The following is a 9128-nucleotide window of genomic DNA, read 5'->3' as shown; positions in this document are numbered from 1 at the left end:
TGCCACAACCCTCGCGAAGGTCGCTACTCGGGCTCCCTCAGCCCTCTCTAGCTCGGTCGCCTTCCCTTCCAATTCGGTCACCTTCTCCGCCAGTTCAACACTTAGACCGGCAATCATAGTCTCACTCTGCTCAAGCTCCGCCCGCAGGGCCCCTACCTTCGCCTGAAGATCAACGCACTCAGCTGCAACACCCTTGCCCACCTCGAGCTCTTCTTCTTTAGCCCTAAGAAACCCCTCGAGTTTGTTGTATCTGTCCATAGACCGCATCAGGTCCTCGCCCTTCCGCTCCAACTCCTCCCTAAGGGACTGAAGATTGCCGCCCGCCCTGAGTCGTGCATGCATCTCGCGGCACTTGTCACAGTATCGGTGGTATTTTGAAACAACCTTCTAAAAAGCGGCAGCCCGATACTCTCAGTCCCCAAAATGTAAGTCTGAAAAAAGAAAAGAGAACAGAAAGAGAAAATTAGCCAGAGTGGAAGACGTAAAACGAAGAAAGCAATAGACTCACCCTTAAAGCCATTCCAGCTATGCCCCGTGATAGGCCAGCATCGCTGATCTCTTGAAAGGCCCTGCATTCAGTAGCAGAACAAAGAAGGGAAAATTGGGGCACCAGGCTTACCGTGTCCTCAGACAAATCGCACTCCAGAGAAATCTCGATCACACAGGAGGAATCATCAGTTCCCGCCTCTACCCGAGTAAATCCCACCTCAAACATGATTATGTCTTCGGAGTCAATATCTGAACTGGATTCATAGTCATCCACAACTACGCCCTTTGCCCTCTCGCTGGCCGAAGAGGGAGCACGGGCTTGTTGTGAAGTCGATGGACCACTCAGAATGATCATAGTGGCCTCCGAATTCTGCCCCCTACCACGGTAGACTCCCCTACGCCAGAAACGGGCACCACCTCCATTCCCGCGGGGGATACGGTCTCCTTAATTTGCATCACTAGCAGGCGCAGATACTGCCAACATAGGATCGCCCCTCAAAGGCCCCTCGGTCCTGAGTACCCCATCGGCCCTTATTCTCTGCGTCTTTAATGGAGCCTCTTTGCCATCATCCTGAGACGATTCGTCCACCAAATGAACCGCGGGAAGCAGAGCCTCCACCTGATGATCAACCTCACAATGGCCGAGACCGGGAGGGGCCATAGTTTGTAAAGTAGCAACAGTCCGAACGCTCTCACTTGCAGCCGCAATCGGTGCAAGTCCGATCAAGAGACTCGACTGACGGAAAGCAGGTATATGAGCCTATTGTGCCCTTTTTTCTCGTGAAATTGGGTTTTGACACGTGACAACTCTTTTAAGGAAGGTATTAAAAAAAAGAGTCACCGCCTAACGGGTTTGAGGTGCGTTAGGGCACCATTACAAATAACTCTAATTTTACCAGCTTGCGTCACCAAAGATCGGGTAAGGGCTCAAATTACCTCGAAGAGAAGGCGTTAGGCACTCTTCGAGTTCCACAACTGTGGGTCCCGACCGAACTCGAGCTATATGAATTAGCCAGACAATCAAAGATAAAGAAAGCAAGGAGTTTGGGAAAATTCATTATTAAAAGACATTAAATAAATACAAACACTTGACTCACAGATAAATAGAAATAGAATGGAGGGTCCTAAGTTTATTAGCCTAAAGGATCACCCTCTGCAACATAAATAATACTTCGTAACTCTTTCTGAATAGGGTGTTACTCATATTATTCAGCAGGCACAGACTATCATCTCCGGCTACCTGATTACTATCTTTAAGTTGTTACCTGAAGCACACTAGTTCAATTACAAATAGTACCTTATGCGTGCACTACCCGTCCCATGCCTATGGTCTAGGAGGCATTGGACCTCTACTTTTGGTGGTTCTAGACTTAACTTAGGCTGCTCAGAAAATGTAAAAACTACGCGACATATAAAAACACATTGGACTTCACATATAGGCAGTTAAGGCTCAAGTTTGCCTCCACACTTAGGCAACAATTGCGCACAAGACAAGTATTCAAATTAAGAGGTTTCAGAATTAAGAACCTTAAACCCTATAGACATGACTGCTAGGTGACAAAGCATCAAAATGTACAAGCATTTTCAAAGGCCATGTGTTGTTTATCTCTAAATGATTATACGATTTGCATGCTGATTTGAAATTGCAGATTTCCAGTATTTTATCCTACAGACACTGCGTTTAAGTGATTTACGCTCCAGGTGATAGTGAAATCTATTAGGAGAAACTCAGAATTACTCATAGTTTTTTACAGTGGCCTAAGTGAAATAACAAACAAAGTTGGGAGGTGCGTTATTAACAATTACTAAGGCAGATGATAGTATCCTATAAACAGGATCTATAACAATTAAGACTTGGGACCTCTTTTATTGTTATACTTAGTCCTATAGGCATGATTTCTAGTGAATATGCTGAGGCAAATTGAAAGATAGTTCATTGACATTTGTTCCTATAGGCAGGTTTTCTAGCAACTCATAGCAATAAAAAGAATTGCAGCATTTGAATTCATGTTGGCTAACAAGTTGTGTATACGTGTGTGCTTCCCCTAATGACATGATTTATATAGTGCACAATAGATCGAACGGCACATAGAGCAAGTGAATCAATGATTCCTATAGGCATATTATCTACCCGTTTTCATGCAAACATTAAGAATATACCCATTTCCCATTTTTACTAACACCAGTTGTTCATTACAAGTTATTACAGGCCCAATAATAAATATAATTACAAGTATTGTACAAATAATGACGGTAGCTCCATAGTTGGCCCAAAAGAAAACACTCACCATTGCCCGGGCCTTCAATAACTCTCACGCAGCACACCCAGGAACCATATTCATCAGCACAAACCAGAATCCAAAGAAGAACTTAAGCTAGATCATACAACCGTAGATTGACCAATCAATTTATATATTCAATAGACCATAGGAAGAAAGAGTTGAGTGTCAGGAATAGTGCAGGTCTCACTAGTAGAGAGAATGACTAAAGGACCCCAAATCCTAGTGTGTCAGAGTTCACAAGGGTCTCAAATGGACCCCGAGCAGTGCTCACGCTAGGGAGGTCAGTAGTAAGAGCATTGGTGACCTTGGCTTTTAGCCTACCAAGAATGATAGGTTCAGAATAGCATAGATAACAAATGAGAGAGAGTGGACAATGATTAAGGGACGGAAGTTGAGGAGATACACTCATAGCTTAAAGTAGACATAGCAAAGTTGAGAACACAGAGCAATAAGCAAACATGTCACAAGACCTAGAAGCAGGTTCAAGCAAGACTCAGAAGCAGGTTCAACACTTACCAAAATAACATATAGGCAGTCACATATTGAAAGAATAAAGGAAGAAACAAGTTTGTAAAGATTATCATACATATGTGCATAATACTAATCAAGTTTAAAACCTAAAAGGTCCAAATTATGCTAAGTATGCATCCTAGTATTACAAGACAACCATGTTAACTTGTATCATGAAGCGGAAAAGTGTCAAACACGGTATGGAAACACAAACTAAGGTGGCTATTCTAAAGGTTTCAAACAGTTATTAAGGATATAGGACTAAGTAAAACAGGGATATGCTGTGAGACACACTATCAAGGAAGCAGATCATAGTTGATAGAAAAGGTCTTGACACAGATTAGAACACATTACATATGCCAGACTATCATTATGGAGATTGGAATAGAGTGGGAAAGTAAACTAGGTCAAACAGCAAACGTAGGCATTCAGGTATTGACCAGCAGACTAATTAACTAAAGAAGGTCTAATTTATCCAGATGAAGCACATTCAAATACTAGAATTGACAGCTTATCAGTAAAATTAAATACTAAAGAAGTTCAAATAAGTGCGAAAATGGTTAGGTCACACACAGAAGTAGCCTAGATTACATTGGCTAAACGGACTTAAGAGAGTCCAAATTATTCAAATTAGGCATAAGCATGTCTCAGAACTAGCAACATTAAGTGAAATTAAATTCTAAAGAGACTTAAATGAGTATTAAGTTAACAAAGTTGCACACAAAAGGTAGCCCAGAAATGAGACTTAAACGAGTATAAAATTAACAGAGTTGCACACAAGAGGTAGCCAGAAACACATTAAGTTGTGCACTTCTGAAGTGAGAATATATGCAAATCACAGGCACGTGAGAATGAAATTACAAAGCCAAGTGTCTTACCCGTTAAATGGACAGCAAGAAAGAACAAAAATTTCCACAAAAACCCAGAATCTTAGTGCGTCAAAGTCTCCAAGAGCTTCAAAGGAGCCCCAAGCAATGCTCGCACCAAGAAAAGGTTAAATAATAGGATCCCAGTGGCCTTGGCTTCCAACCGGCCAAGAAATAATGAAAAGAAAAAGAGAATGAAGGAATAATAGAACAATAGCTTCGAAATTTTTAGTGAAAATCTAGCGATTAAAGTCTATCTTAAAGGGGAACGGGGAGGGGTTTATGTAGTAGCAGAAATTCAGCAAGTAAACAAGGAAAGCTATAAAATTTAATATAAATAAGGAAGTATTAACATGCAGAATCAATAAAAATCGGATTTAGGGAAAACATAGGTAAACCCTAGTTGACAGAAATCGAAAATTAACCGGAGATCCTGGCTAATCGAACCCATATAGCCTTGATATAAACGTATATGGATGAGATTTTGTCCAGATTCAAGCGATTGAAGTTGAACGGACCCAAATCTGAGAGATGGTACTTGCCAAGTTTAGGCAAGTACTAAGTGATACCATAGTCTTGCAAGTAATACCGAGATAACACATAAAAGGCAAGAAAATCATGGAAGGAATCCATGATTGAAACGGATTTGGAGAAGATTGAGAAGGCGACTAGGGTTCTGAGGGAGGAGAGTGTTTGAGGGCAGCTGCTGAAGAGAGAATGATCTCTAGGGTTTCGGGGTGGGGATATAAGGAGAAATGGGGGAAATGTTATGAGTCGTTGATCACTTTTGATTAACGGGTGGGATTTGAGAAGAGTTGGGTCGGTTTTTTGGACTGGGTTGGGAATTAGGGTAATTTGGATTGGTCTTAGAGGGGTTGGGCCAGAGATTTGGGGTTTTGGTATGAAATTGATACCAATTTTGGGCCAGGTTTCAAAGATAGAAAATTAAGGGAAAAATAATTTAATAAATCAATTAAATATGATATAAAATTGTCATTTATGCAAAGTAATATTTTGAAATAATAGTAGAAGATTAAATCAATGTAGGATACGATTTTGAACCCTGAATGAAATGACAAATGCAATACAAATGTAAAATATAGGCTATTATTGCAAGATTGTGCAAGTAGGCTAATGTACTAATGTAATTATAAAAATAGAATAAAATACCTGAAGCAAATATTATAGATGCAAAGATAATGAGTTTAGGTAATTGAGTCATCCCAAAATAATTTGAAGGAATAATTAATAATTATTCAAGTAATTTAAATGTAGGAAAATCAATTTAAAAGCTCTAAAAAATATGGAAAATTATAGTAAATGCTTGTATAGATTTGTAAACTAAATAATGATGCGCAATTGATGTTTTGAAAGTACATATATATTTTGAAAAAAAATAAGGGCAAAATTTGGTATCAACAGCTGTCCCTCTTTACCCGGGAATGATGAAACAATTATCGGGTAAAGAAAATGATGACCAATTTTGGCCGAATTGAATGTGGGATGATGTGATTTAGAAAAAATGGGGCCGAACCCTGGTTCCTGAGTTTCCTACATATCCCTGGTGTTACAGGAATCAGGCCGTGTGTAGTTTTGGATCCAACGGCGAACGAAACCGATGGAGTGGTTATAAGAATGATTGTATGTTTTGGAAAAGGTTCTTTTGGGAAAGATAGCATCGGATGAATTTATATGAAGTCATGAATATGAATATGAAACGTTATGGCTATGTCAATGAGCAAATATTTGAACAGTCATAGAGTAAGAAGCGGGAATTGATGATGGTCGGTTACGTTTTGAAATAATTGCAGGATGTGAATGTTATGAACGGGAACCGGAGCGAAGATTGCTCCCTTTTAAAGAACGATTCCTTCCTGGACTACTTGCAAGACTTAAAACACGATGCATTCAAATATATATAGGTTATTGCAAGAATTTAAACATGATGCAAATTCCCTTTGGATCATAGAGGTTGTCTTTGGATGGTGAGGATGATGTCCTTGGACCATGACGTCCTAGACCATGAATCGTGAGATAAGGGATTTGCAGGCCATGAAATGATGTTCTCGGGCCATGAAAATGGTGCCTCTGAACTATGACGCCTTTGAATAATGATATTCAACATTGAGAGATCCTCAAGCCATGACATGGTGTCTTCAGGCTATGAGGATGATACCTTCGGACTATGACGCCTTTGGACAAGATGGCGATGTTTCAGACCATGATATGCAAAGACATGATGCTGGCTCATATGAGAAGCGAAACAAGACAGAGCTTAGTCTTGCATAAGATTGGGGCAGAGCTTAGGGAAAGCAAAAAATAATGCTAGATTTCAACTAGCTTAGCATTCGGTATTATGAAAGGAAAGGCAGAGCTTAGCCTTATGCAGTTGAGGAGGCAGGGCTTAGCCTCATGAAATTAGGGAGGCAATGCTTAGCCTCATGCAGGAAAGGAGACATGGCTTAGTCTCATGCAATGGAAGGCAATGCTTAGCCTTATACGATTAGGGAGGCAATGCTTAGCCTCATGCAAAATAGGAGACAGGGCTTAGTCTCAAGCAATTAGGAGACAGTGTTTAGTCTCATGCAGGGAAAGGCAATGCTTAGCCTTATGCAATTAAGGAGGCAGGGCTTAGCATCATGCAAAATGGGAGACAATGCTTAGTCTCATGCAATTAAAGGAGACAGGGCTTACTCTCATACAATGGAAGGCAGTGCTTAGCCTTATGCGATTAGGCAGGCAATGCTTAGCCTCATGCAAAATAGGAGACAGGGCTTAGTCTCATGCAATTAGGAGACAGTGCTTAGTCTCATGCAGGGAAAAGGCAACGCTTAGCCTTATGCAATTGAGGAGGCAGGGCTTAGTCTCATAAAAAGAAAAGACAATGAGTGATAGCAGAGTATTTCTTATCTGGAGACATGTTTGCGTTTGGCAATATTGTCGTTATGAAGATAGTGATTTCGATATGTGTGAATACTCCTATTATGTTCATTGTGCCCGCATCCAAAGAAAAATCGTGAGTTTTGCGGGGAAGGTTGGTTTGTGCATTTTTCTTCTACTTTCCCATGCTATTGTCTTGAGATTCTGTTTGAGTTACCCTGGGTACATTTGGCTGTCATAGAAATAAAGTTTTCGAAAAATATGCATGTATTTGATGAATGTAGTCATTTAAAACATAGTAGTATGCAATATCAAGTAATTTAGATAAACCAATAATTGTGACACTTTAGAGACATTGCGACTTCTTTGCATTAGAATTTTGAGGGTCCTCCTCAAAATTCTGTCGTAGTTTAATAAGTGATTCTTTGGTTGTTCTGTATATGAGGAAATTGGCTGGACTTGCTCCGGAATTTTGAGGGTCCTCCTCAAAATTCTGCCCCAGTTTCTGACTATGGGAAAAATGAAGATTTTATTAAGATATGACCGAACTCATAGGGAAGCCTACGTATCCCTTCTTAAACGGGAATCAGGTCAAGCGTAGTTCAGTTACATCAGATGAAGAAATGCAAACAATCTAAACATTGTATCTTTTGACTGCGTCTGAATTGATAGGCTTTGGCCAAATCTCTCCGTCCATTTTTGCAAGTATGAGTGCTCCTCCTGTTAGTACTCTGTGAACCATGTAGGGCCCTTGCCAATTGGGTGAAAATTTCCCTTTGGCTTCATCTTGATACGGGAAGATCCGCTTCAGCACCAACTACCCCGGTGTGAACTGTCTAGGTTTGACCCTTTTGTTGAAAGCTCTGTACATTCCAGTCAATGAGAGCTAATTGCTCATAGCGACTTCTTATCCATTCTGCATCACTGAGTTCAGCTTCTTTTATGATTCTTAAAGAAGGTATTTCGACTTCGGCGGGAATCACAGCTTCAGTACCGCATAGCAGCAAGTAGGGAGTTGCCCTGGTTGATGTGCGGACTGTAGTACGATACCTCAATAATGCAGATGGTAATTTCTCGTGCCATTGCTTGTGGTTGTCTACCATCTTTCTCAATATTTTCTTGATATTCTTGTTTGCGGCCTCCACGGCTCCATTCATTTGAGGCATGTATGCTGTGGAATTCTTATGCTTGATCTTGAATGTTTCACACATAGACTTCATTAAGTCACTATTGAGGTTGGCAGCGTTGTCGGTGATGATGGATTCTGGCACCCCGAACCGGCAAACAATACGGTCCCTGACAAAACCTGCGATGACTTTCTTGGTTACATCCCTATAAGATGCAACTTCAACCTATTTTGTGAAGTAGTATGGCCACTAAAATGAACCTGTGCCCGTTTGAAGCAGCAGGTTCGATCAGACCGATGACATCCATTCCCCAAGCGGCAAAACGCCAAGGTGCACTTGTTGCATTGAGTTCATTTGGTGGTACCCGTATCATATCTGCATGTATTTGGCACTAGTGACACTTTGGACATACCTGATGCAATCTGCTTCCATAGTCATCCAAAAATATCCCGCTCACAATATTTTCTTGGCTAAAACTAAACTGTTCATGTGTGGTCCGCAAGTTCTGACATGTATATCTTCGAGCAACTTGGAAGCTTCCTTGGCGTCAACGCACCGTAATAATCCTACGTCTTGAGCCGTTCTGTACAGAATTCCTCCACTTTGGAAGATGGTTGGATAATCTTTGGAGTGTGCGTTTCTGAGTATGATTTGCATTCTCCAGGTATTCTCCTTTTGTCATGTATTCCTTGATATCGTGGAACCACGGATTCCCATCTGTTTCTTCTTCAATACGAGCGCAATAAGCTGGCCGATTATGGATTCTTATTTGAATAGGGTCGATGAAATTCTTGTCTGGGTGCTGTGTCATGAAGGACAAAGTGGCCAATGCGTTTGCGAACTCATTCTGGATTCTCGGGACATGTCTGAACTCTATCTTTGTGAACCTCTTCATCAACTCTTGCACATTATATAGATATGGTAATATTTTGGTATTCTTTATAGCCCATTCTCCTAAAACCTGATGTACTAGA

This window comes from Nicotiana attenuata, unplaced genomic scaffold (assembly GCF_001879085.1).
Source record: "Nicotiana attenuata strain UT unplaced genomic scaffold, NIATTr2, whole genome shotgun sequence".
NCBI lineage: Eukaryota > Viridiplantae > Streptophyta > Magnoliopsida > Solanales > Solanaceae > Nicotiana > Nicotiana attenuata.
This window is presented reverse-complemented; position numbering follows the sequence as displayed.